The sequence below is a fragment of the Giraffa tippelskirchi genome, chromosome 11 (genome assembly GCF_054371585.1).
Source record: "Giraffa tippelskirchi isolate mGirTip1 chromosome 11, T2T-mGirTip1v1.2.pri, whole genome shotgun sequence".
In the NCBI taxonomy this organism is placed as follows: domain Eukaryota; kingdom Metazoa; phylum Chordata; class Mammalia; order Artiodactyla; family Giraffidae; genus Giraffa; species Giraffa tippelskirchi.
The window spans coordinates 107,638,492-107,665,470 of NC_137285.1; the positions used below are offsets into that span (position 1 = coordinate 107,638,492).

Below are 26,979 nucleotides of genomic sequence, written 5' to 3' on the forward strand. Positions count from 1 at the left end.
TTGTTCAGTTGTTGGCAATGTTCTTGGTAAGTGCCAATTTGTAGTTGACACAGGTCTGCTGCAGCCAGAGCCCCTGTCCCCGTGGCAGGCCACGGTTGACCCATGCCTCCCCAGGAGACACTCAAACACTCCAAGGCAGGTCTGGCCCAGTCTCTTGTGGGGTCCCTGGGTCCTGGTGTGCACAAGATTTTGTTTGAGCCCTCCGAGCCTCTCTGGCGTGGGTTATGATTCTAAACATGATTTCGCCCCTCCTGCCGTCTTGTTGGGGCTTCTCCTTTGCCCTTGGACATGGGGTATCTTTTTTTGGTGGGATCCAACATTCTTCTGTTAAGTGGTTAGCTGCAATTAACTTCTCACAGGAGAAGATGGGTGCACATCCTTCTACTCTGCCATCTTGTGTGTACATCATTGCTTAGTAGGGAATGTTTGTAATTCTTAAGATTCAGTGGTTCTTTCCTGCCCATCCTCACTTTATGCTATAACCAGACACATGCTTTTACAGAGCATCTGACTTCTTTTCCCCTGAATACTTCTCTTTGCTCCAAGCACCTGTCTCAAGTTTGACTCTTGAGAGTGTTTTTCACCTCCTGAAAAGCATGCTGCCTTTCCCCTTCTCACTTTCAGCCAGCCTATATGGTTTCAGAGCTTGGGAAGAAGGGCCTAGCACCACCAGCTACCACTGGGTGACTGTTATCTCTGCATGCCTGGAATGTAAAACCCAGATGACTGGGGGGAGCGTAGAAGATGCACCTGACAGTTTGTAGGACAAAAAGATTTTCTCCACTCACCCCACTACCCAGGGCTCAGCAGGGTTTCCCTGAGCAAACAACTTTAAAATTGTCAGCTAAGCCTATGCCTCTCCAGAGCCCCTCTCCTCTAGTTCCATCCCCGGAAAGATCACAGTTTTGAGCCATGTGGTTTCCATGATTCTGTCATGGATGGCACATCCATCAAGGAGTCCCATCTGAGCCCCCAGCAAGGCAGAATAACTAATGTGCATAAATTAACACCAACATCTACTCCTTGGAGAAGTGCCAAAGCCATGCTTTCCTACAGCAGATAACTGACCATCTCCATTTCCCATCAGCCTCTTTCTCCAACAATGAGCTGCCCCCTCCCTCATCTCGTGTTCAGTTTTTTTTTTGAAGTTTTATTTTTTTTTATTTTTATTTTTTTGTGGTTATGCTTTTATTTATTTTTTAATAAATTTATTTATTTTAAATGGGGGCTAATTACTTTACAATATTGTAGTGGTTTTTGCCATACATTGACATGAATCAGCCATGGGTTTACATGTGTTCCCCATCCTGAACCTCCCTCCCACCTCCCTCCCCATCCCATCCCTCTGGGTCATCCCATTGCCCCAGCACTGAGCATCTGTCTCATGCATCGAACCTTTGACATGAGAATGGCAACAACATAGAAGTTTTATTTCCATTATGTAAGTGAGAAAAATAAAGCTCAGAGGAGTCATGTGACAAGTCCAAATCATAGCTAAAATGTGCAGGGCTCGTTGTCCAACCAAGGTCTTCTGACTCAATCTGGTATTCCAGGGCACAGTTCATAACCAGTGACAGAGAAGGAAAGAAACATTTGAGAAGGCCAGTACAGCAAAGCTCCTATATACAAACTAGTTCCATTCCTAGAGCTCGTTTGTAAGTCCAATTTCTTCGAAAGTCCAACAAAGTTAGCCTAGGTACCCAACTAACACAATCGGCTATGTCATACTCTACTGTAGTAGGTTTACAACACTTTTCATGCAAATAATACATAGAAAACAAACACAAAAATAAAAACATTTTCAACCTTATAGTCCAGTACCTTGAAAAGCACAGTAGTACGGTACAACAGCTGGCATACAGGGGCTGGCATCAAGTGAACAGGCAAGAAGAGTTACCGACTGGAGGAGGGAGAGGAGGTGGGAGATGGTGGAGCTGAAGGATCATCAGCAAGAGGAGACGGAGGGCAAGCTGCAATTTCACTCACGCCTGACACTGACAGAATGAACGTTCACATCTTTAAAAGTTCACAACTTGGAAGTTCTTATGTAGGGGACTCACCCTATTGAAATTGAAGGAGCCCCTATGTCCTTTCCTGGTTTTGCAACCCCCCAAATCCACAGTGTACTGGAAGTCCCTGACAAAAGTTCCATGGATATCTGTGTCACCCGCGGGGCACAACTGATTCTAAGTAAAACTACACAGATGCACGCACACACTGACACATATTTATATGTGTGTAAACTTATTATCCTCTCAGTATTTAAAACTCTTTACCATATTCCACATTGTTCTCCAAGCAGTAAGTGCCTGGAACATAGCGGAAGTTCAACTAACTATTGGTTGAATGAACAAATTAATGCTTTCTCTCTCACCCCTTTTTACACCTTAGAATGGTCCTTCTGTTTCAGCCAGTCCCATCTTCCCGCTGCCTCGCCACCCACACTAAAGTACTGAAACAGGCTCAGTGTCAGGGGATGCTATAAGTAACCAAACAAGTTGGTGCAAAAGTAACTGCAGTTTTACATTGTTGAACTTTGCTGTTTGATACTGGAATACATTCTTAAATGTGGCTATGTTATACATCATTTTAATGCGCATTTTTTGCCCTGTATTTTTTGCTAATGACTTATTACTTGTTGTTTATATTTTAGACTATAGAAATGATATGAACATGTACACCTATGGCTGATTCATGTTGATGCTTGGCAGAAACCAACACAATTCTGGTAAAGCAATTATCCTTTGGTTAAAAATAAATAAATTTTAAAGTTTGAAAAATGATGTTATATAAAAGGCAAATTCAAGAGACTTTTTTATTTGAGTCCAAAATGGGTCATAAAGCAGCAGAGGCAACTTGAAACATCAACAATGCATCTGGCCTAGGAACTGCTAATGAAAGTACAGTGCAGTGGTGGTTCAAGAAGTTTTGCAAAGGATGAGAGCCTTGAAGATGAGGAGCTTGGTGGCTGGCCATCGGAAGTTGACAACGACCAATTGAGAGCACGATTGAAGCTGATCCTCTTACAACAACACAAGAAGTTGCTGAAGAACTCAACGTCAACCATTCTACGGTCATTCAGTATTTGAAGTAAATTGGAAAGGTGAAAAAGCTTGGTAAGTGGGTGCCTCATGACCTGACTGAAAATCAAAAAAGTCATCAATTTGAAGTGTCATCTTCACAACACAACAACAACAAACCATTTCTTGATTGGATTGTGATGTGCGAGGAAAATGGATTTTATATGGCAACCAGGGATGATCAGCTCACTGGCTGGACTTAGAAGAATCTCCAAAGCACTTTCCCAAAGCCAAACTTGCCCCCAAGAAAAGGTCATGGTCACTGTCTGTGGTCTGCTGCCAGGCTGATCCACTACAGCTTTCTGAATTCTGGAGAAACCAATACATTTGAGAAGTATGCTCAGCAAATCAATGAGATGCACCAAAAACTGCAAAGTCTGCAGCCAGCATTAATCAGTAGAAAGGGCCCAATTCTTCTCCATAACAATGCCTGACCACACGTTGCACAATCAATGCTTCAGAAGTTGAACGAACTGGTCTACAAAGTTTTGCCTCATCTGCCATGTTCACTTGACCTCTCGCCAACTGACTACTACTTCTTCAAGCATCTCAACAACATTTTGCAGGGAAAATGCTTCCACAACCAGCTGGACACAGAAAATGCTTCTCACGAGTTTGTTGAATCCTGTAGCATGGGGTTTTATACTACAGGAATAAACATTTCTCATTGGCAAAAATGTGTTGATTGTAATGGTTCCTATTTTGATTAATGAAGATGTGTTTGAGCCTAGTTATAATGATTTAAAATTCACAGTCCAAAACAGCAATTATGTTTGCACCAGCCTAATAAAACCATAGCTCTCATTCTGCTGAAGCATGATTTACAAACTCTAGTTTCAGAGACGACTAGGGTAAATGACTGTCTCAATTCTTTGGGACAGGTAATTCTTTAGGAAAGATTCAAATCTCATTTTATAGATAACAGATACCAGGAAATTAAATGATTAGCCAAACCTCACCAACCTTGCAGGTGACAAAGGCAGAATTTGAATGCAGTTCTGACCATTGGGTTACCACATGTATAAAGTGTCTGGCATGGTAACTGGCCTTCTGGTACTTCTTGAAGGTGTCTGGGACATGACACTCGTGGCTCTTTATACTGTTTACTCAGCCTACAAGGTTCTTTCTCACATGGCCAGCTCCCACACCTCCTTCAAGGCTTTGCTCATTTTCTACCTGCTCACTGAGCCCTTCTCTCATCACCCAAAACTGCAATCCATCCTTTCCCTCATCTCCATCACTCTGGGTCCCCCACATTCTATTGGGTTGGCCAAAAAGTTAATTCGAGTTTTTCCAGAAGATGGTATGCTGCTGCTGCTGCTGCTGCTGCGTCACTTCAGTCGTGTCCAACTCTGTGCGACCCCATAGACGGTAGCCCACCAGGCTCCCCCGTCCCTGGGATTCTCCAGGCAAAACACTGAAGTGGGTTGCCATTTCCTTCTCCAATGCATGAAAGTGAAAAGTGAAAGTGAAGTCACTCAGTCATGTCCGACTCTGAGCGACCCCATGGACTGCAGCCCACCAGCCTCCTCCGTCCACGGGATTTTCCAGGCAAGAGTACTAGAGTGGGCAGAAGATGGTATAGAAAATCCCAAACTTTTTGGCCAACCCAATACTTTTTTTTTTTTTATCATAGATCATATCTCTTTGCAACACATCATATAACTTAATTATTTATTATGTTTACAGATATTCCCCACATAGGCTTTGCTATGGTGCGAATTTGTCTTTTTTAATTCATTGAGAATACCATCAAGAAGACAAATGTCCAACAGATATTTTCTAAATTGAAGGAGTAAATGAACAGCAAACAATCAGTTAGTATTTGTTGAATGGAACAAAGAACTTATCTAAGCTACCTCATGAATGGATCCCACTTGTTAAATGCCCCCTGTATGCTAGGCCCAGTGACATAAGTGATCTCATTGAATTATCCCTTAAGTCCTTTGAGCTAGATATCAAATTCCCTGTTATAAAGATATACATGCTCAGAGAAATTAAATAATTAGACAAAGATCATACCACTGGTAAGTGACAGAGGCAGAATGTGAACTCAGTTCTAACTCCAAAGCTTGGAGGTCATTCCATCCCAATACAACACTTATCAATGTATCCACAAGGATATGAGCCATCCAGAAAGGTACTGCTTCCACAAATGAAATATGGCCCTGTATGAGATCGGTAACTCTTAGTCATTAACACTGTCTCATTCAACACAGGTTAGACACGAGAGCTCCCTCACCTGAGTTGAAGCCGGTTGTTCTCTACTCTTATGGAGCCCAGAAGCAAGGTCTGTTGCTCAACCCAGTCTGGTAATTTGCATTTCCAATCACTCAAAAATTTAATTAGTATCATGGCCTTAATCAGGTGCACTGCAAACACAGCTGATGTCATCAGAGCTTAATTAGTTTGAAGGAGAAGAAAAAGTTTTTAGTCTGAATATGTCTCTAGTGGTATAAAGGTGAAGGGTCTCAGAGGCCTGTAGAAGGGGAAAGAAACCAACTTAAAATCCAGACTGATTAAAGACTTTAAAAAATATTACCTGGGAAAAGTTTCTGAAAATGTAACATCACTATGACAAAAATACGAAGGCGACAAAGTGCCACGGCCCTGCAATCCAGTTTTAAAACATGTCAGTCACCACCCCCCGAATTCCCTCTCACCTGTTTGCAGTCAGCTTCTATGCTCCTACCTGCCAATCACACGCAACCACTACTCTGCTTCGTGTCACCATAAATTTGCCTTTTCTGGACATTTTAAATAAACGGAATAACACAGTATGAACACCTCTGTGTCTATTTTCTTACTCTTACCACAGTTTTGAGTCTCACCTATGTAGTAGCAGGCAGCACTATTCTATTTTTATTGTTGACTAGTACTCCACTGTATGATATACACCATTTTGTTTCTCCATTCACTAACTCATGAACATTTGAATTTTTTCCACTTCAGGGGTATTATGATTTTGCTGGGGTGAAAATTCACATACAACTCTTTAGGTGAACATGTATTTTCTTTTCTCTTGGGTAAATTCTTAGGGATGAAATAGAGAAGTCTCATATTAAATCTCCACTTCACATTATAAGCAACTGCTGAACAGTTTTCGAAAGCAGCTGTTCCATTTCATATCCCCACCAGCAACACGAGAGCATTTCTTAAAATGCCTCAGACAGTAGAATTGAAAGTCTTCAACTTTTTATGTCTAATCTTTGAACTTCAGCCCTGAAAGAAAATAGTAAAATGCTCAAATCACACTGTAGACAGAAGGAATGATGGGAAATTAACTGCAATCAATGAGGTTTAGACAAGAGAATGGATTTGTAGCAAGTAAGTCTTCTCAGGGATAGGATTTTCAGATTTCATTTGCTAGGCAATTAAATTAATCAATTAAATAAAATAACTCCCCAGAAAGATCAGTTACATTTGCCACATAGATTGCTCACTTACCCAAATTTACCCTGCGGTTTATATAACAAAGACACTGGTTTCATTTATTTCATTCTCCCTATTTTTATCTCCACATCTCGAAGGGAAGGAAGACTGTGGGCTTTGTACAGTTTTAGTATGTGTTAGTCAAACTGGATGGAGCCCACTCACGTGTGGAAAACTCTAAATGATTTCATTTTGCTTTCAATCTTCAAGACTCTTGATAAGATTATATATTATCTTATCAAGATAATGTAAGATGACGTGGCCAACTCTTGAGCTGCAAATTTAGTCTGGGAATCGACTGAGGCTCCACATTGTACGATTCATGGGTTCATTCATTCATTCTGGAAAACATCAATATGTTTCTTGAGATACCAAGAGGACACAGACCTGGGCTATGCTTTTAAAGGAGTGACAAGACTTGTCAACTAATATTACACTGGAGTGTTGCAAGTGCTGTCATCAAAGAAAATACAGGTGGGAGGGAGGAGGCAGGCACAAAAAAGGAATAGGATAGAAAAGTCATCCCAGATGAGGTAATTCTTGAGCTATTCTATTAAAGCAGGCATTTGTCAGAGGGTCAGGAGTCGGGTAATGGGAGGTCATTCGAGCCAAATGCCAGAACAGAAGCAAGGACCTGGTGCCCTGACACTGTGTGTTCAGAGACCTGTCCTCAGTGTGGCTGGACAGGGGTACCCTGGGGGATAAAGCAGGAGGCAAGGCTGGTGATGGCTTTACTTGTCCTAGTAAAGAGACTAAGTTATCCTATAGAAAACAGGGGCTGACTGTAGAATCTGACACTATAAGATTTGAATTCTTTTTAGCTTATTTTTACTAGTAAAGAGGACAACTAGGAGACCAATTAAGAGAGAGTTAAAGGAGCCAGGTTAGACATATGATCTAAGGCAATAGCAGCAGAAGTAGTTAGGAGGCCTAGGGAGAGGAGGAATGTTGAAAGGGCAGCATCTAGAGCAGGGTGTGCTGTGGACAGCAGTGATCCAAGGCCCACGATGAAAGGCTAACTTCCTAGGTCCCAGCCCCGTGATTTATTGGACTTGATTTTGACCTAGGAATCTTCATTTGTACAAGCACTCCAGGTGATTCTAATGCAGGGTGACTTGACGATACTTACCTCTAGAGTGCAAATACATCAGACAGAGGAGCCTTGTGGAGAAACATTAATTCCAAAGCTACCACTGCAACCAGTGAAACAGGGGTGGGGGGGTGGCTTCTGAGAACAGAATGCTGAATGCTGGGTGAGCTTTGCCATGGGTCCCTGCTCAACTGGCCCCTCACTCTTGTTTGGCTCACTCTTAAGAAGAAAACTGCACTTCAAGGAAAAACAATTTAAAATGTGTCAACCTAGGCAACAAACTTTAATCAAAGCCTATTGGCCCATGTATAAGATTCCCAAGAGGCTAACTCATGCTCACCTAAAGTGAATTTCTGTCTCACAACAAAGGTGAGGAACTTCACATTTCTGAGTTAGCTCCTGGTACAAAATTTTTTAGTCTGCCTTCAGAATCTCTGATCTCTTTCCACCTATGCTACATCTCAGTATCAGGTATATCTCTGAGATATTGTGGGTTCAGTTCCAGAGCAATGCAATAACTCCAATATCACAATAAAGGATGTCACACAAGTTCTTTTGTTTCTTGGTACCTATAAAAGTTATGTTTATACTATCCTATAATCTGTTGAATGCAATAGCATTATGTCAATCGAAACAATGTATATCCCTTAATTAAACAATACTTTCTTGCTAAAAAATGCTACTATCTATCACCTCACAACACAGGGCTGTAAAACCCTCCATTTTTTTTTAAAGCAATATCTGCAAAGCACAATGAAACAAGGTTTGCCTATATCATCTATTACATACCACAAACTCCAAAAGAGTAGAAACTAGACTTGTCCAAAATCATTTTGCTCTGGTATGCCTACGGAAAATAGGCACAAAATAAGTGCTTTGTGTTGATGAAGCTGCATCTATGTTAATGCTTTATTTGCATATTGCTATAAGTGCTGAATATATAATTTGAGTATTATGCCAATTTGAGAGAGTGGGGACTGTGCTGTGTTTTGTTGTGCACAATATCTTTAAATGCAGAAAACACCAGGGTAATAAATTAAACATTTTAATTAAGTGTTATGGCACCCTATTCGTACACTTCTGTTATATGGTTCAGACAACTGTGTCAAATAATGTCCTCATTAAACTTATACATGCATGACAAGCCTGATTGAACATGGCGAGTCTACATCTGATCAATTTTTTTTATCATGTCCCCCAACCAGAATGATAAATACTGACAATATAGCCAACATTTACTGCACGATCATTTCATGCCAGATATCACACTCAGTGCTTTAATGAAAGATTACACTGAATGCTCACGGCGACCTTCAGCAGTAGATTCTATTATCAGCCCCATTTTACAGATGAGAAAATCAATGCTTAAAACAGTTAAGTATATAAAAAAGGTCAAAGCATGTGACAAGCAATCACAGAGCAGGGATTTTAACTTAGGTGTAGCTGAACAGGCTCTAAAAATGAGCCCATCTTGTTTCTCAAGTTTCCATTCTATCTAAGCAATGAAACACGTGGATGTAATGTGATGGAAAATGAAGAAAAAAATATAGAGTGTGGAAAATCCTACTTTACAATGGTAATCTCAGGAATTATCAGCTGGGAATTGACCCCAAGTCTCTTCTAGGGATGTGATTGTCTGTGTTTAATGTGCCACTCTCCAGGGAGACAAAAGCCCTTGTTGGTAGCATTTTTCAGACTTCCCTGCTATGCAGACCCTCACTCCCCATGTCATTACTAAAGGTGGAGCTGGGGAGAAACACGCATTGTGCCCATTTCCTCCTAAGAGTCAGGTTTCTCATGGTCTCCAAACAAGTCTCAGAGACCTTGGACCAGGGAGAAAATAACCTGCCCCTGTTCTGCGGGAGCACCGAGTGCACGGGAGAGGATGGAGTGTGAGGTAGGCAGCTGAGTGGGGGAATGCGAGCACCACCAGGCTATTTTAATTACAAAGTGATGACAGCTGAATATATTCCCTGACTCTGCGGCTAATAGCTTCCTGACCTAGACCTCACTCGCTAGATCCACTCCCGAAACCAGACCACAGCCATCCCCATGGGGCTTCTGTTACTGGCTGGCCATCTCAACAGACGCAGGTCCAACCAAATCCGTGTTGCCTATGAGTGTGCAAATGGGGAGACAAGAGGGAAAACGCGTATGAGATGAATCACAGTCCACAGAGGGAGGAGTGGGTGTCTGCGGCTGCTTGGGAGGGCGGACACCAAAGGTCACTGTCATGGAGTCCCTCAGCAGCACACGAGTAATTCTGTCCAGCTGTTGTTCATAGCCGAAACTTTTATCAATTCATTTGACACATTAAAAATATTCGACTGACTGTCCTGTGATGAGGGCAGTGTGTGTATTGGATAAAGTATGCTTTTTACAGCTAAACGTGCCCGCAGCATTTCATCTGCTCCCAATACCATTTAATCCTCACAACTATTGTGCCCACTTTCAGAGAAGGAAATGGCAGCCCACTCCAGTACTCTTGCCTGGAGAATCCCAGGGACGGGGGAGCCTGGTGGGCTTCACGGAGTTGGGATCGCACGGAGTCGGACACGACTGAAGCGACTTAGCAGCAGCAGCAGCATTGTGCCCACTTTACAGCTGGGTGCCTCAGACAGTAAAGAACCTGCCTGCAATGCAGGAGACCCAGGTTCAGTCTCTGGGTCGGGAATATCTCCTGGAGGAGGAAATGGCAAGCCACTCCAGTATTCTTTCCTGGAGAATTCCATGGACAGAGGAACCTGGTGGACTACAGTCCACGGGGTCGCAAAGAGTCAGACACGACTGAGCGACTAACACTACATACTATATAGCTAAGAAAACTGAGTCACAGGACATAAATGATAGTTTCTGAACTAAAACACACCCTTCCTGTAATATTTTCTTGGGTGATTCTAACCTGAGTAGATAGCCCTTTCACATTACACTCACTGACTCTGTACAACTGGCATTAGATTTGCCTTGCCTCAGGGGTTCCCTGTTATGTAAACTGTTCAGCTGCTTTACTGGCTTAAAACATAAATTGTCATGGGTAGAAACCATGGGCAGATCTCATGAAGCTAAGCTCCATGGAGATGCTCAGGTTTTTAAACTGATTAATAACACTGTATCCATAGGTCTACTAACAGCATGAAGCTCTGGGAATTCTAGAACTGGGAGGAAGTGCCAAGAGTTGTGAACGCTTACTACATAGGAAGCCCTAAGCAAGGCATTTTACATATATGGTTTTATTTAAAACAATATGGTTGATAAAGATTTTTTAAAAGGCTCAGTGAAGTTAAGAAATTTGCTGACACCACATTATCAGGCTGCTGCAAAGCTGCAACTTAAATCCAGGACACTCTGACTCCAAAGGGCAACAATGCTGCCCTGGAGGTCATCACGTCCATCCCACTGCATCTCGGAGAGAAGACACCTAAAAAAAACTCCAGTGGATGGGGATTGTACCTCTCTTGGAAAGTAATTGGGGATCATACCTTACTTGGAAAGTAATTCCAAATGTTCCCTCGGTAACATCTTCCAGGTTCTATTAAGCCTAATATGCAGGAATGAGTTCTTCATGTCTGTCTTAATAATCCTCTCTGGCTTCCATTTCATGCCATTCCCTTTGTTTGGTTAGGCTAGAAGATGGAAAACAGCTGCGTACCATTTCCTGGACAATAATCCTTCTTGGACTGGAAAATTCCTATGACATGATCTCAACTTCCTTTTCTCTGATACAGAATATAGCCACATGCCGCTTAGAGTGAAGTCTGTCCTTCCTGATAGGCTTTCCTGCCCAGACAGAACAGCCCCTGTCGGCAGGGAACATGAGTGAGAGCCACCAGCATGACTGGGTGACCCAAGGACAGATGCTCCTAGATCAAAGATTCATGCTGAAAGCAGCTGTCAGCAATGTCTATGGAGGAAAGAAAGATGCTGGGAACCCGTGTGCAGCCCCACTAGTTACCCACGGTCACCACGGGCTTCCAAATAGACTCAGAGCCAGGGCAGGAGGTGGGGGTTAGAGAAGGGGGGGCAAGAAGCCACTAATCTGGGGGAACCATGGGTTGGCAGGCAGCTCCCAGCCCCTGGCACCTGGGGAATAAGGGCAACTGCTCAGAAAACATAAAAATCCAGTGGAGACCAAAGGAGGGGAGCCTTTCAAAAGATAGTGTTAAATGCTGGGAACCCAGTGGCTACGAAAGGCTTTGCCAAGTGTCAAGCTGGAAACAGGAAAGCTTTCCTGGGCCCTTGGATGTAAAGGCCAAGAAACAAGGGGAAGCCAGTAAGGAAAATAACAGCCACCCAGAAGCCTGCACTGGCCTGGGGAAACCCCTTCTTGGGTTCTTCCAGAAAGCACAGGAAACAACAGATCAGGAGAGGGCCTGGCCTCCAGGCCACCTCCTTCCCCATGGGCATGTGGTATGGGGAAGGGCAATGGTGGGGCCAGCTGCCCAAAAGGGATCAGAACAGCCCATTTCAAGAACAAAGCCTCTGCCCTTTACCTGCAGATCCAAGTTGGCTCATAATAAGCTGTGCGTGGGGCTGGAAGGGGGCAGAGAGAGGAAGGTTGCCCCTTCATTCTATTAAAAAGGGATTATAGGCTAACAGACCAGGTGAGCAGCGTGATCTGTGTACAGAAACCCATCCTTTAGGAAGCTAGGACTGTGACTGAAGGAAAGCCTTACGAGACACAATCAGCACCCATTCCCTGCAGCAGGGAAAGCATCAGGTCTGTGTTTGTGCGTGTGTGCAAGGGCGTGTGCAATTCTTCCTCGCTGTTGCTAAGATGGTTTCCCCCCTCTCTGGCCTCTCGCCCAATCAAAAGATAGCAGCTGCTCATTGGATGCCTGGCTTTATCGAATGACCGTGACGAGCTGGAGTTGAGCCGCCTCATTGGTTCGTTCCTTTGGCCCATTGTCAAGGGAGAGCAAATCAGACACCTAATCAATATTTTGTGAAGTGGCACTATACTCCTGGCTAAATTTGCATTAAATTTCTCCCTGTCTGTGTCTTTGCACTCAGATAGCATCATATTAACCTCAGAGGTAGAGGGAGAGGCAAGCAATCAAGCACTGCCATCCTTCAGCCACTCTGGATGTATTCCTGAGTCTAGGCAAAAATCTTGGCATGCCAAACATGTGATGGAGGAATTAGTTACAAGCAAGATGTAACTCTCCTGAGCAGAAACATATGATACTAGGCTGGATTAGTAGTGTCTTTTATAGATGCAAATTGAATGTTATCTTCTTGCTTGCTTGCTTTCTTCTGTCCTATAGCCGTTCAACAAATACTTATTGAACACCTACCGAGCCAGGTTCAGTGGTGGCCCTACTGGGCCACTCCATAGCAAAGCAGGACATTAGATGGCCCGGGTTTATCACATTCCAAACAAACTGCCTCTAAAGCTAACTGGGCTCTAATCATCATCTATGGAATAAAAGAGGACCGCAGTTCTGCCATTTGATGTCTCCTAGTGGGAGACACCAATGGCTCAGCAAGTAAAGAATGCGTCTGCAATGCAGGAGACCCAGGTTCAGTCTCTGGGTCGGGAAGATCTCCTGGAGGAGGAAATGGCAATCCACTCCAGTATTCTTGCGTGAAAAATCCCACGGACAGAGGAGCCTGGCGGACCACAGTCTAACAGGTTGCAAAGAGTCAGAAGTGACGGAGTGACTAAGCACACGCACAATGGAAGACAGACATTCTGAATCAAACACTGATCTAAGAGGGAGGTGATATATGTATATAAATAGCTGATTCACACTGTTGTACAGCAGAAACTAATAACATTGTAAGGCAACTATACTTCAATTAAAAAAAAAAAAAATTGGTCTAGCAACCAGGATGTCTCCAGAATTCTACATAAATCTCAGAAAATGTGGGTGATTCTGAGGAAGAGAAAAACGTGAGGTGACAATAAACTTCCTCTCTTTCACAGAGAAAACAGAAGCAACCATGCAAGAAATCCCACACACCCTCCACCACCACATGACAGCTCTCCTTGTGTGCCTTCCAGTCCTAAGGAACAAAGAGATTGTGTCTCAGTCAAAACCAATCCTCTCATTTATGTACCGGCCCCATTCTCACCCACCAACTCAAGGAGCTCCTGTAATTCTGACCCTCAACTTGCTCTCTGATATGATCATGTTTTCCAAGTTTCCCTCTCTTTTGGTCATTTTCATCATGGTGGAAATATGCTACAATATCCTCATCTTGAAAAATGAAGATAATACAGAAAAAAATTCTTTCTGTATCCAAGGCAGATGTTCAGATAGAACATGCCGGTACTGCTATCCTGATTAAGAAAATACTGAGACACTTTTAGATCTGCTGATAAGCACCCACTATCCTGAGCTTCCCAAGTATCCCCTCTCCCACTTTGCCAACCCAACCTCTCCCCTGGGGCCTCCTGGACATTCCACAGTCCAGCAACCAAAGGGTTGAAGTCTCAATCAGTGGGCCTGCCAGACTCTGTACCAGACTGACAGCCAGAACCCAATGTGATTCATCATTTTTTAGTATCACATCTGCTTAGACCTTACATTTTCTTTGAGTCATTCTCCCCTCTGCCTCCATTACTTTCTTGGCCTTCAGAGCAAAGATGTCTATTCTCACAGTCTCTGTTTCTCTTCCCCTTTTGTTCTGAACACATTCCAATCAGGTCACCTTTCCAATCTTTCTAGCATCTCAGCTTTTGTCAAGGTCATCAAAGGACCTTCACTTTGCCAAATCCAAAGATCAGTTCTCAAAAAAAATCCCAAAAAACCGAAACCCCAAAGATCAGTTCTCCATCTTCACCTTATTTGGCTTATTAGCAGCATTTGACACAGTTAACCACTTTCTCTCCTTAAATGCATCTTACATTTTTTTTAACCACCTTTCTCATTTCTGATGCACCAATTGCTCTCTGAGTTCTTCTCTTTCCCATCAGTCTGCCTTTTTTCTGCTTTGCACTTATTAATTGAAATATAGTTGGTTTACAATGTTCTATTAGTTTCAGGTGTACAGTAAAGTGATTCTTTTTCAGACTTTCTTCTCTTATAGGTTATTATAGAATATTGCATAGAGTTCCCTGTACTAAACAGTAGGTTCCTTGTTGTTTATCTATTTTATATATAGTACTGTGTACTTGTTACGTCCAAACACCTAATTTATCCCTCCCCACCCTTTCCCCTTTCATAACCATAAGTTTGTTTTCTACGTCTTCACCAGTCTGCCTGCTCTGTGTTCTCCTTTGCTGGTCCTTCTCACCTTCTTGACCTGTAAACATTAACAGGCTCCAGGGCTCAGTCTTGGGACTCCACCTTCTTTTCTCTATACATTAAGTCTCTGGTGATCTGTTCCCTTGACATGGAGTACCATCTATACTCCAGTGACTGTCAAATTTCTATGTCCTGCTTCAGTATTTCCCCTGAAGTTTAGATTCAAACATCTAATTGTCAACTTTGCATCTTCTCTAGAGTATTTAATATACGCCCCACATTTAAGTCATACAAAACTATCCTTGATCTTCCCCTCAAAATAGTCCTATTTGCTTCTAGTCTTATTTATCTCTATTCAGTGAAACATCATTCTTCCCATCATTCAGTCAAAAATCCCTGAATTCAGGTTTGAGATACTTTGAGTTCTTTCTCTCAAACCATACCACACCACCATCCACCAGTAAACTCTATAATTTCTATCATCAAATCAGATTAAGAATCTGACCATGTATTACCACCTCCTACTACCGCCACTCAAGACAAAATCAGTATCATATTTCCCCTTTATTATTACAATGACCATCCAAATAATCTTGTGTTCACCTTTGCCCCCTTAATCATCTCTTCTCCACATAGTCACAGAGGCAGAATATGTGGGCACGTTCTTTGCAACCCTATGGACTGTAGCCCGCCAGGCTTCTCCATTCATGGGATTCTCCAGAATACTGGAGTGGGTTGCCATGCCCTCCTCCAGGGGACCTTCCTGACCCAGGGATCAAACCCATGTCTCTTACAACTCCTGCATTGGCAGACAGGTTCCTCACCACTAGAGCCGTCTGGGCAAAGTCTCTGTGAATACAGTCAGTTCATGACACCTTCTGCTCAAAATTTTCAAACAGCTTCCATCTCCTCCAGAATAAAATCTAAAGTCTACATGCAATATGGGTGAGTAATGAGTGAAGGTGCTCAGTCGTGTCTGACTCTTTACGACCCTATGGACTGCAGCCCGCCAGGCTCCTCCGTCCATGGGATTTTCCAGGCAAGAGTACTGGAGTAGGGTGTCATTGCAATATACTAAGCAGCAAAAGGACCTCATAGTTTATTAGCTAGGTTCCAGCTCTAATCTACTATATGACCATATTGCAAACATGTTGTTAATCACAAGGAAGAATGGGCAAGGATATGAATTATTTATCATACAAACCTAAAAACAAACACCAGACAAAAAAAAAGCTGTGTGCAACTTAAATCTTATTGGTCAGTTATGAACATTAACTTTTTATTTAAGGACAACATATTTCCCTGCATATGCATTTCCATGATTTCATTTTGTCTCCACTGGTAACATAAGCTGACACCTGTTGTTTTCAGTTGTGTCCAACCCTCTGTGACCCCATGGACTGGAATGCACCAGGCTTCCCTGTCCTCCAATATCTCCAAGAGCTTGCTCAAACTCATGTCCATTGAGTCAGTGATGCCATCCAACCATCTCATCCTCTGTCACCCCCTTCTCTTCCTGCCTTCAATCTTTCCCAGCATCAGGGTCTTTTCCAAACAGTAGGCCCTTCGCATCGGTGGCCAAAGTATTGGAGCTTTAGCTTCAGCATCAGTCCTTCCAATGAATATTCCGGGGTGATTTCCTTTTGGATTGACTGGTTTGATCTCCTTGCTCTCCAAGGGACTCTCAAGAGTCTTCTCCACACCACAGTTCAAAAGCATCAATTCTTCAGCACTTAGCCTTCTTTATGGTCCAATTCTCACACCTGTACATGACTACTGGAAAAACCACAGCTTTGAACTAAAGACCTTTGTCAGCAAACTGATGTCTCTGCTTTTTAATACGCTATCTAGTTTTGTCATAGCTTTTCTTACAAGGAGCAAGCATCTTTGAATTTCATGGCTGCAGTCACCATCTGCAGTGATTTTGGAGCCCAAGAAAATAAAGCCTGTCACCATTTTCATTTTTTCCCCATCTGTTTGCCATGAAGTGATGGGACCAGATGCCATCATTTGTTTTTTGAATGCTGAGTTTTAAGCCAGCTTTTTTGCCCTACTCTATCGCTTTCATCAAGTGGCTCTTTAGTTCCCTTTGCTTTCTGCCATTAGGGTGGTATCATCCGTATATCTGATGTTGTTGATATTTCTCCCGGCACTCTTGATTCCAACTTGTCCTTTATCCAGCCCAGCATTTCACATGATGTGTTCTGCATATAAGTTAAATAAGCAGGGTGACAATATACAGCCCTTATGTACTCCTTTCCCAATTTGGAACCAGTCCGTTAGTTGTTCCCTGTCTGGTTCTAACTGTTGCTACTTGATCTGCATACAGGTTTCTCGGGAGGAAGGTAAGGTGGTCTGGTATTCCCATCTCTTTAAGAATTTTCCACAGTTTGTTGTGATCCACAAGGCTTTAGCATAGTCAATGAAGCAGAATTCTCCAGAATTCTTTCTGGAATTCTCTTGCTTTTTCTATGATCCAATGTGTGAACAGCATGAAAAGGTGACAGTAAATCTATCTAACTTCCAACGTATGCAGCAAACATTCAAAATATCTGTTGAATAAATGAATGCTTAGGTAATGGACTTATTTCCTACCTGTGATACTATGATGATAACGAGAACCAGGAATTGAGTATCTACTGTATAAAGTATGGTATTTTATATATTTAAATTAAATTTTTATTCCACAAACTTTATTCTCTCCATTTTAAAGATACAGTAGTAGTTTTGTGGCTCTGAAAAGTTGAATATCTTTCTCAAGGTATCATAATAAGGGGAAGGGTTTGTGATTTGAACAATGATCTATATGGCTTCAATGCCTTGTGTGTTTGCCATGGCCATATCATGATGATTTGTTGTACATCTATGATGCAACATTATCATATTCTCATCAAACCCCCTTAAAAAAAGTGAGAGACTCCTTGCTCTATGAGAAAGGAAAGTATAAAGTGTTAGTCGCTCAGTTGTGTCTGACTCTTTGGGACCCCATGGACTGTAGCCCACCAGGCTCCTCTGTGCATGGAATTCTCCAGGCAAGAATACTGGAGTGGGTTACCATTTCCTCCTCCAGGGGATCTTCCTGACCCAGGGAGCGAACCTGGGTCTCATGGATTACAGGCATATGCTTTACCATCTGAGCCACCATTAGGTAGAGGGAAGGGACAGAGAGAACATGCTAATTTCAAACAAGCTCAAGGTCAAGCAAGGAGATTAAAAAGCCTAAACTTCTGCTCCCCTCTCCCAGTATATCCTCACTGGGGTCTTCTGCTCTCTTACCTATATGTTTCTTAGCTAAGTAAACTGTACTCATCTACCCTTTGAGTTCAGAACAGATTCCCTCGAGTCTATAGTTCCATAATTTTTATAGTTTCATTAATCACCTTTCTCATAAATAGTGCTTTAAAATGCCAATTTCCTAGGAATATAATGCTATTTTCTTTTTTTTTTTTTTATATTCTTACGTGGACCATTTTTAAAGTTTTTATTAACTTTGTTACAATATTGCTTCTGTTTTATGTGTTTTGGTTTTTTGGCCACAAGGCAGGAGGGATCTTAGCTCTCTGACCAGGGACTGAACCTACACCCCCTGCTTTGGAAGGCAGAGTCTGAATACCTGGACCATCAGGGAAGTCCGTGTAATACTATTTTCTAGAGATTCTCTGAAGCCCTTGGGAAGCTGAGTCTAATTTATCAATCTTCTAACGTCATATTTCAATCAGTTACTTGCTGTAATATGAAAAAATCCAAATGAATCAAAAATTTGTGCACATGAACTTGCATATTCTGACACAATCCAATAAAAAACCATATTGAATGTGATAAAAATTCCCTAGATTTTTAAGAACCAAAATCTATTATTAACCATTAACTAATTATGATTTTCCCCCCAATTAGGGTTTCCCTGGTGGCTCAGACAGCAAAGAATCTACAAGCAATGAGGGAGACCTGGGTTTGATCCCTGGTTTTGGAAGATCCCCTGGAGGAGGGCATAGCAACCCACTTCACCATTCCTGTCTGGAGAATCCCCATGGACAGAGGAGCCTGGCAGGCTATATAGTCCATGGGGTCACAAAGACTGGGACAAGATTAAGTGACACAGTCACAGCACAGCACCACCCTATTAATACCCAACATGTCCCTTTTTGTCAGTAGCCTCTGTGTTGAATGATTCTTCTGTGCCCAAGGGGAAGAGCCCAAGAGGGGAATCCTGTGGAGGAGACAGAAGAGGAGAATGACAGTGTGCAGCTTCGGCCAAAAGAAGATTGATCCACAAAGCCAGGTAACTCTGAAGCCCCAGCTGGCTAAGTGAATCAAAATGAGCATTTAGTGATTAGGCAATGCATAGCTTTATTTCAATTCTCCAAGGAGAAAAATTCATACAAAGCTCTGCAATGGGGTCAACATGGAACGAATAAAACAAATGAATGGTCATTCAGTCATTCAACAAGTATGCCTACTGTCTTTATGGTGCTGATGTCAGGGTTACAAAGAAAAACCCTTTGTGAAACGCTCCATTGTATCTACAAGTAGTAAGTTACAGAGCCCCTTTGAACTCTGTGGCCAGGCACTTCTGCACTTGTATTCTCGTACATCCTGCTGGAGGACCCTGGAAAATCAGGGTTAGAGACATAATAGTATAGTAAGTATCCTTGTAAGTGGAGTCCATGGAAAGAATTTAAATGCATATAAACACAATGGAGAAAGTGAAAACAGGCCAATCTCTTTTAAATGAAGTACTAAGATTTTAGGGTGCTTAGAAGAAATATTTTGAGACAAAGCTTAGTCCAGTGGTTGCACAAGCTGTGTATTAATAAGCCCAGCTCATGGTTCAGGAACCCAAATAAATGCATTTCTCAAAAAGTAGGTTAATTCTGGTTTGGCTGAAATTAACTCTGCAGCTGATTATTCAGAAATCAATCCATTTTCTTAAGACACTCTAGAGATACAGTAGATGCTATTATTGCATTTGTACAGTATTGTTAAAATGCCTTCTTGTATTTTCCACATGTGTGACCCATGATCACGGAATTCCTGAGGGTCACATTAGGGCTGTTTTTCCAAAGATTTCTTATCCTCTAGAATTTTATCAGTGCTGAGTACAGAAAGAACTCTTGTAGGAAGTCCACGATCTGAATCAAATGGCCTCACAAATGGGAACACGTCTACAGACTGGAAAGAAATTACCAAGACAGCAAGAACCAAGTGCAGAGAAATGTTGAGGACCTACCAACTCATATGACTGAGAGTTGGCAAGAAGTTAGGTAGCTCCTGCCTGATGCTCTTGGCTCCTCCATGCAAGCTGAAGGACCCTGCAGAGGAAAGTTTGAGGACCACTGATCTAGCCGACTTCCTCATTTCTCAGAGAGAGAAACCAAGACCAAGAGAAACAAAGCATCTTATCCAAAATCACATAACCAGTCGTTGCTGAAAAGGACTAGTTTCCTGCTTCTCGAGATTCACTTTTTCTCATACCAGACACCTCTCCATTTCAGAGCCTACTGTAGTCTCCCTAAAGCAAGATTTCCTGTCTATTTCAGGCAACAAGGGCAGGCCAGCTTGGGTTCGAGCCACTCAGGGCCATTTGTCAGTGCCATTCTCCCACCAGGCCGTGCCAACCCTGGCATCTGGTCCTGCTCCCTAGCACTTATGCTCTTTTGATTATAGGGCTGACATACACAAACAAACCATAACTTACGCACGACATGGTTAGTGAGGAGAGGCCAAACGTGGACGAGTGCTGACTCATAAGGTAAGAAGGAGTCAGTTTGCAAATTTCCAGTCTTGTTTGTCTCTGGTGACAGGTACATAAATACTGCAAAGGCTACAAAGAGCCCTTTATAACTCTTAACTCAAAATATTCCTCAACCCCATGGCAAGTTTAACAAAACTTACGTTATCCCATGTTGGTTAGGTGGGACTGCCTGCGGGCCAGTGGGTTATAGTTATTTTCAAGTCTGCGTCAGGACTGACTGACTCAGTGAGAGCTGCCAGGGGTAGCATGAGGGAAGACTCTCAGTGGCTCTTTGTAGAACACCGGAACCACCTATTGGCTCTGACTACCTGTGACTGTATATGACTTTATCTGCTCTCTTCCTGGGACAGACCTCATTCCCAAGAGGCCACACCAAGATAAGATCTGAAAGACCACCAACAGCAGCATAATCTGGGATGTGCACTGTCTTCCTCCATTATAATCTGGTTGTGGCCATGCCATTACACTAACAAGCTGTATTTCCAGGAATAATAAATAATCTGGGAATAATGAATAATAAGTAATCACTGCTCAAATTGAGGTCAAGTGCGCCAGTGTCACCTGGGAGCTTTGTTAAGCGGATGGAATCCCAAACCTCATCCCAGACCCAGTGCATCAGAAGCTGTATTCTAGCAAGACCTCCAGGTGACTGTATGCACATCAAATGTGGTAAGCACTGATCTAGAGATGAAGACCTTGACTTTGGCTTCTCCATTAGCTCCATCTATAAAGTTCTGGTAAGGGAACTGCCTCTGGTTCTCTGCATTTAAATGGAGAAAGGATCCCAATAAAATCCAATGCTTCCTTAAAATGTATTTTTTTTTCTGCTCCAACAGGATGATCACCTCCATTTTTTTCCCTCTAAACACACACAAAAAACCAGATATGGTTTGGATCATTTGGAGGAGGAATATGCACCATGGAATGTGATAGCCAAGAGTAAATATACATATTTGGCATTAAAGTACCTCAGCTTCATTTCTAGATATCCAGGTAGCCACCAAGTCCTTTACCTCTAGAAGATTTTAATCTGAGTCCTGCCTTCCATCACTGTCTCTCTACTTTAACTCAGTTCCTCCATCATCTGCGACAGGGGCATTAAAATAGTCTCTCAACTGCATTCCTGGTCTCCTTATGTAGTATTTTTGCTCCTGTCATTGCATCATCCAAACTGTCATCAGAAATAATATTCTCAAAGGCAAACCTCATCATATTATCTTCTGGTTTAAAGTCCTCTAATGATTCTGATAAAGTCAATACTTGCAAGTTTTCGAAGCAAGGTCTTTGACGACCCTGCTTTCCCAGACCTGCCCAATTCTGTTTTTCCCACTTTTATACCCCTCTCCTTGTATATATGCTCCATACTTCTCCCTAAGAACAAGGTGCCTCTCTGCTGGGAATACTTTCTTTCTCTGCCCATCAACCTGTTCTTATCTTTTAAGGTCATGTGATTCTTTTTATCCCCTCTGTGAGGCTCTTCTTGACCATGACTCTACCACCGATGGAGAGCTAATCATCCTTGGAGTTAGATGGCACTTCATCTTTTATCTATCTACTTCACCTATTATCAGCACTTCTACTGAACTGCAGTGTTTGCCAGCTTGTCTCTGTCCCTGCACTGCTCCATGAGCCAAGAACTATGTCCCATTCTTCTTCGGTATCTTGAGGATCAAGTGCTATTCTCAACATACAGCAGGAACGCAATGACAGTCTCATGAATTACATGATTAACTGAATACAGTTACTGTGGAAAATAGTTACCACTTTATCTCTGAGAACTGTGAAAAATACACAGCAACCACAGATCTTGTGGAAATATTTTCAGTGGATTAATCTTCGAGATTCTCCAGTGGTGGATATTAAGGAATTGAACTGGTGGTAGTGGTGAAAATAGCTATCATGTTAGCTCTGTCACCACCTTAAAGGGAAATGAGCTACCTCAAATCATTTACTAAACATCTATTTATCTGTATCATCTACAGATCAGCAGAATTACAGCCTAAAGCAGAGCCAACAGTAAATGTGGACATGAGCCACTCTCTCTGGTGGTCATAGAGCCCTATCCTTTTGGGCTGGATGTTATTGTCAAAAGGAGAGCATGAGCTAAACTGGAGAAGACAGTTTTAGAAAGTGGGTCTCAGCCTCTGCTCCCCAATATGCCCACACTGGGTTTTACGGGATGTTATGCTTCAAGTTCAGCTCAGCTTGTCTCCAAGATCAGTGAGGTCCCCAAGCGGGAAGAATTCAGGAGCACCAGCTCAGCATCATTGCTCAGAGTTCAGGCTACATCCCTACCCTGTCTTCCATCCCCCCCTCCTGCTACTGAGACCCAGAAGTCACCTCATCCTCCAGTTTTTGCTCCTGAAAACAGTAATAATAATGCTATCTCACAGGTTAATATAGCCTGACTATGTGCCAGGCACCAGTCTGGGTACTTCATGTATTAACAAGTATAACCTTCATTATGAACCAAATTACTAGGTGCTGAATTCTTTTACAGAAGACAGAAGTAGAGACCTAGAAAACTTTCTATCTACTGCTTGCTTCTTGGTTTCTCTTGATTATGGACTCTACATTGACTACAGAGTGCATGAGTTAACTTCTTTGCATCTCCTCACCCCTCACATAATATGCTCTAAACTTGGAGATGGATCTGCACATTCTCTGTCCCCAGGCCACATGCCTCCTGCCACCTCCCAGTCTGGCCATCCTATTTTACTGATTAATCTGCTAATTCTAGCCTTGTCCTAAGGACAGTTACAGGGTCATTTATCTTCCACTCTATTTAATATGGGTACTTAATGCTGTTGGAAGTAAACTCAGGGTGTGTCATATGGATAAAATGCTGCATGATGACAGGCAGCCACACTATATAATATCTGAATTAGCGAAAGAAGAAAGACATAGTGATGTTTGTAAGAGGCACATGAAAAGATGTTCAACAACATTGTTAATTATTAGAGAATCAGAAATCAAAACTACAATGAGATATCATCTCACATCAGTCAGAATGGCCATCATCAAATAATCCACAAACAAATGTTGGAAAGGGTATGGAGAGAAGGGAATCCTCCTCCACTGTTGGTGGGAATGTAAACTGGTGCAGCCACTATAAAAAACAACATGGAGGTTCCTTAAAAAACTAAAAATAGAGCTTCCATATAATCCTGCAATCCTACTCCTGAGCATACATCCAAGGAAAACCATAATCTGAAAACATGCATATACCCCAGTGTTCATAGCAGCACTATTTACAATAGCCAAGACATGGAAGTAACATAAATGTCCATTGATAAAGGAATGTAAAAAGAAGAATATATATATATATATATATATATATATATATATAATGGAATGTTACTCAGCCACAAAAAGAGAATGAAATAATGCCACTTGCACCAACACCGATGGACTTCAGTAAATTCAGTCGCTCAGTCATGTCCGACTCTTTGCGACCCAATGGACTGCAGCACACCAGGCTTCTCTATCACCAACTCCCGAAGCTTACTCAAACTCATGTCCATGGAGTTGGTGATGCCATGCAATCATCTCACCCTCTGTCATCCCCTTCTCCTCCTGCCTTCAATCCTTCCCAGCATCAGGGTCTTTCTTAATGAGTCAGTTCTTCACATCAGGTGGCTAAAGCATTGGAGCTTCAGCTTCAGCACCAGTCCTTCCAATGAATATTCAGGATTGATTTCCTTTAGGATGGACTGGTTTGATCTCCTTTCTATCCAAGGGACTTGAGTCTTCTCCAACATCACAGTTCAAAAGCATCAATTCTTTGGCGCTCTGCTTTCCTTATGGTCCAACTCTCACATTCATACATGACTACTGGGAAAACCATAGCTTTGACTATACGGGCCTTTGTCAGCAAAGTAATGTCTCTGCTTTTTAATATGTTGTCTAGGTTGGTCATCGCTTTTCTTTCAAGGAGCAAGCATCTTTGAATTTCATGGCTGCAATCACCATCTGCAGTGATGCGGAGACCAGAAAAATAAAGTCTGTCATGGTTTCCATTGTTTCCCCATCTCTTTGCCATAAAGTGATGGGACTGAATGCCATGCTCTTAGTTTTTTGAATGCTGAGTTTTAAGCCAACTTTTTCACTCTCCTCTTTCACTTTCATCAAGAGGCTCTTCACTTTCTGCCGTAAGGGTGGTGTCATCTGCATATCTGAGGTTATTGATATTTCTCCCGGCAATCTTGATTCCACCTTGTGCTTCATCCAGCCCGCATTTCACATGATTTACTCTGCATATAAGTTAAATAAGCAGGGTGACAGTATACAGCCTTGATGTGCTCCTTCCCCAATTTGGAACCGGTCCATTGTTCCATGTCTGCTTCTAACTGTCGCTTCTTGACCTGCATTCAGATTTCGCAAAAGGCAGGTAAGGTGGTCTGGTGTTCCCATGTCTAAGAATTTTCCACAGTTTGTCGTGATCCACACAGTCAAAGGCTTTAGCATAGTCAATGAAGCAGAAGTAGATGTTTTTCTGGAATTCTCTTGATTTTTCGATAATCCAATGGATGTTGGCAATTCGATCTCGGGTTCCCCTGCCTTTTCTAAATCCAGCTTGAAGATATGGAAGTTCTCGGTTCACGTACCACTGAAGACTAGCTTGGAGATTTTTGAGCACTACTTTGTTAGCATGTGAGATGAGTGCAATTATGTGGTAATTTGAACATTCTTTGACATTGTCTTTCTTTGGGATTGAAATAAAAACTGATCTTTTCCAGAACTGTGGTCACTGCTGAGTTTTCCAAATTTGCTGGCATATTGAGTGCAGCACTTTAACAGCATCATCTTTTAGGATTTGAAATAGTTCAGCTGGAATTTCATCACCTCCACTAGCTTTGTTCGTAGTGATACTTCCTAAGGCCCACTTGACTTTGTACTCCAGGACGTCTGGCTCTAGATGAGTGATCACACCATCGTGGTTATCTGTGTCACTGAGATCTTTTTTGTATAGTTCTTCTGTGTATTCTTGCCACCTCTTCTTAATATCTCCTGCTTCTATTAGCTCCATGCTGCTTTTGTCCTTTATTGTGCCCATCTTTGCATGAAATATTTCTTTGGTATCTCTAATTTTCTTGAAGAGATCTCTAGTCTTTCCCATTCTATTGTTTCTCTTTATTTCTTTGCAATGGTCACTTAGGAAGGCTTTATCTCTCCTTGCTATTCTTTGGAACTTTGCATTCAGATGGATATATCTTTCCTTTCTCCTTTGCATTTCACTTCTCTGGAGGGACTTAGAGATTGTCATACTGAGTGAAGTAAGTCAAACAGAGAAATAGTAATATCACAGGATATCACTTATATGCAGAATCGCAAAAAAATGATATAAGTGAACTTATTTATAGAACAGAAATAGGCTTAGAGAAAAACTTATGGTTACTTGGGGGGAAGGTTATAGATAGTTTGGGACTGACATGCACACATTGCTATATTTAAAATGGATAATCAACAAGGACACACTGTATAGCACAAGCCTCCTCAATATTATGTAATAACCTAATTGGGAAAAGAATTTGAAAACTAGTAGATATATGTATAACTGAATCACTTTGCTGTACAACTGAAATTAACACATTGTTAATCAACTATACTCCAACATAAAAAGTGCATCACTTTGCTGACATTTTCCTAGACATATATCCAGGCTCCATAAACACTGTCTGTAATAAAATACAGGCTGTCAATTAACAAACTGAAGTAACTATGCATAATAAGACACAAGTCATTACTGCTCCATTACCAGGTAGGGGCCTTTAGTGGACACACCTGGAGCAGAGTTGGGATTTTTGTCCCTAACAAGCCTTTTCAATGAACTGTATGCTCACTTACTCTCATGTTTGTATAGTTCAGATAATAACAGGTCTCTGTTTCATGCACAGACCTGAGGTCAATGTCGCAAGAAGCTGTTTGGCAATAATTCCCCTTTCAGACAGTTAGGTGATCAAGTAGGAGATAAGATTTGCAAAAGCAGAAGAGGGACCAGAAGCTGTCCACTGCCCTGAGCTTGTACCTGGTAAAGAGCCTATATTTCCAACCACATGTGCATAGGAGTGTATATCAATGTCCTCTGGAGGACTCTGAAAAACACAAATTAGATTGCACTGTGCTCCTGTATCTCTCTAAATCAGAACCTGCCTGCTATGGCCTGGAGATGTAGATAGAGAATTAAATAGGTAATTTTAAGAGGAGATTCTAATACATATTACTGATTAGGAAATATCACTAGAATTATTATCTAGGAAAAGCAAGAACACTAATAGTATATACATTTTGTTCCAGTAATATCAAGAAATATAAGTGAGATGTTGAAAAACTAATCCAAAAGCCTCAGGAACACAGAAAGTGTTCTTAAATTTTGAGCATTCTGATCATGCTGCAATGGACTCTGTAAAAATCTCACCAGTGATGACTCCTTCT

The 26,979-nt window shown here is 42.0% G+C and overlaps 1 protein-coding gene across 31 annotated transcripts in view; it reads right to left on the reverse strand.

The window, feature by feature from the left end:
* Window positions 1-26,979, reverse strand: part of LOC145526208 (uncharacterized) — a 418,885-nt gene that overhangs the window by 213,697 nt on the left and 178,209 nt on the right. Inside the window, exons 1-2 of one of the 31 annotated variants that reach the window (XR_014068745.1) lie at window positions 12,093-12,394; window positions 11,082-11,225 (exon numbers count right to left, since the gene is read on the reverse strand). The exons of 29 other annotated variants lie outside the window; for them this stretch is intronic. The gene's annotated coding sequence lies outside the window, so the exon portion shown is untranslated. Of the gene's footprint in view, window positions 1-11,081; window positions 12,395-26,979 lie in introns of those variants that run through there. One more of the 31 variants, XM_081541321.1, reaches the window with a different exon arrangement.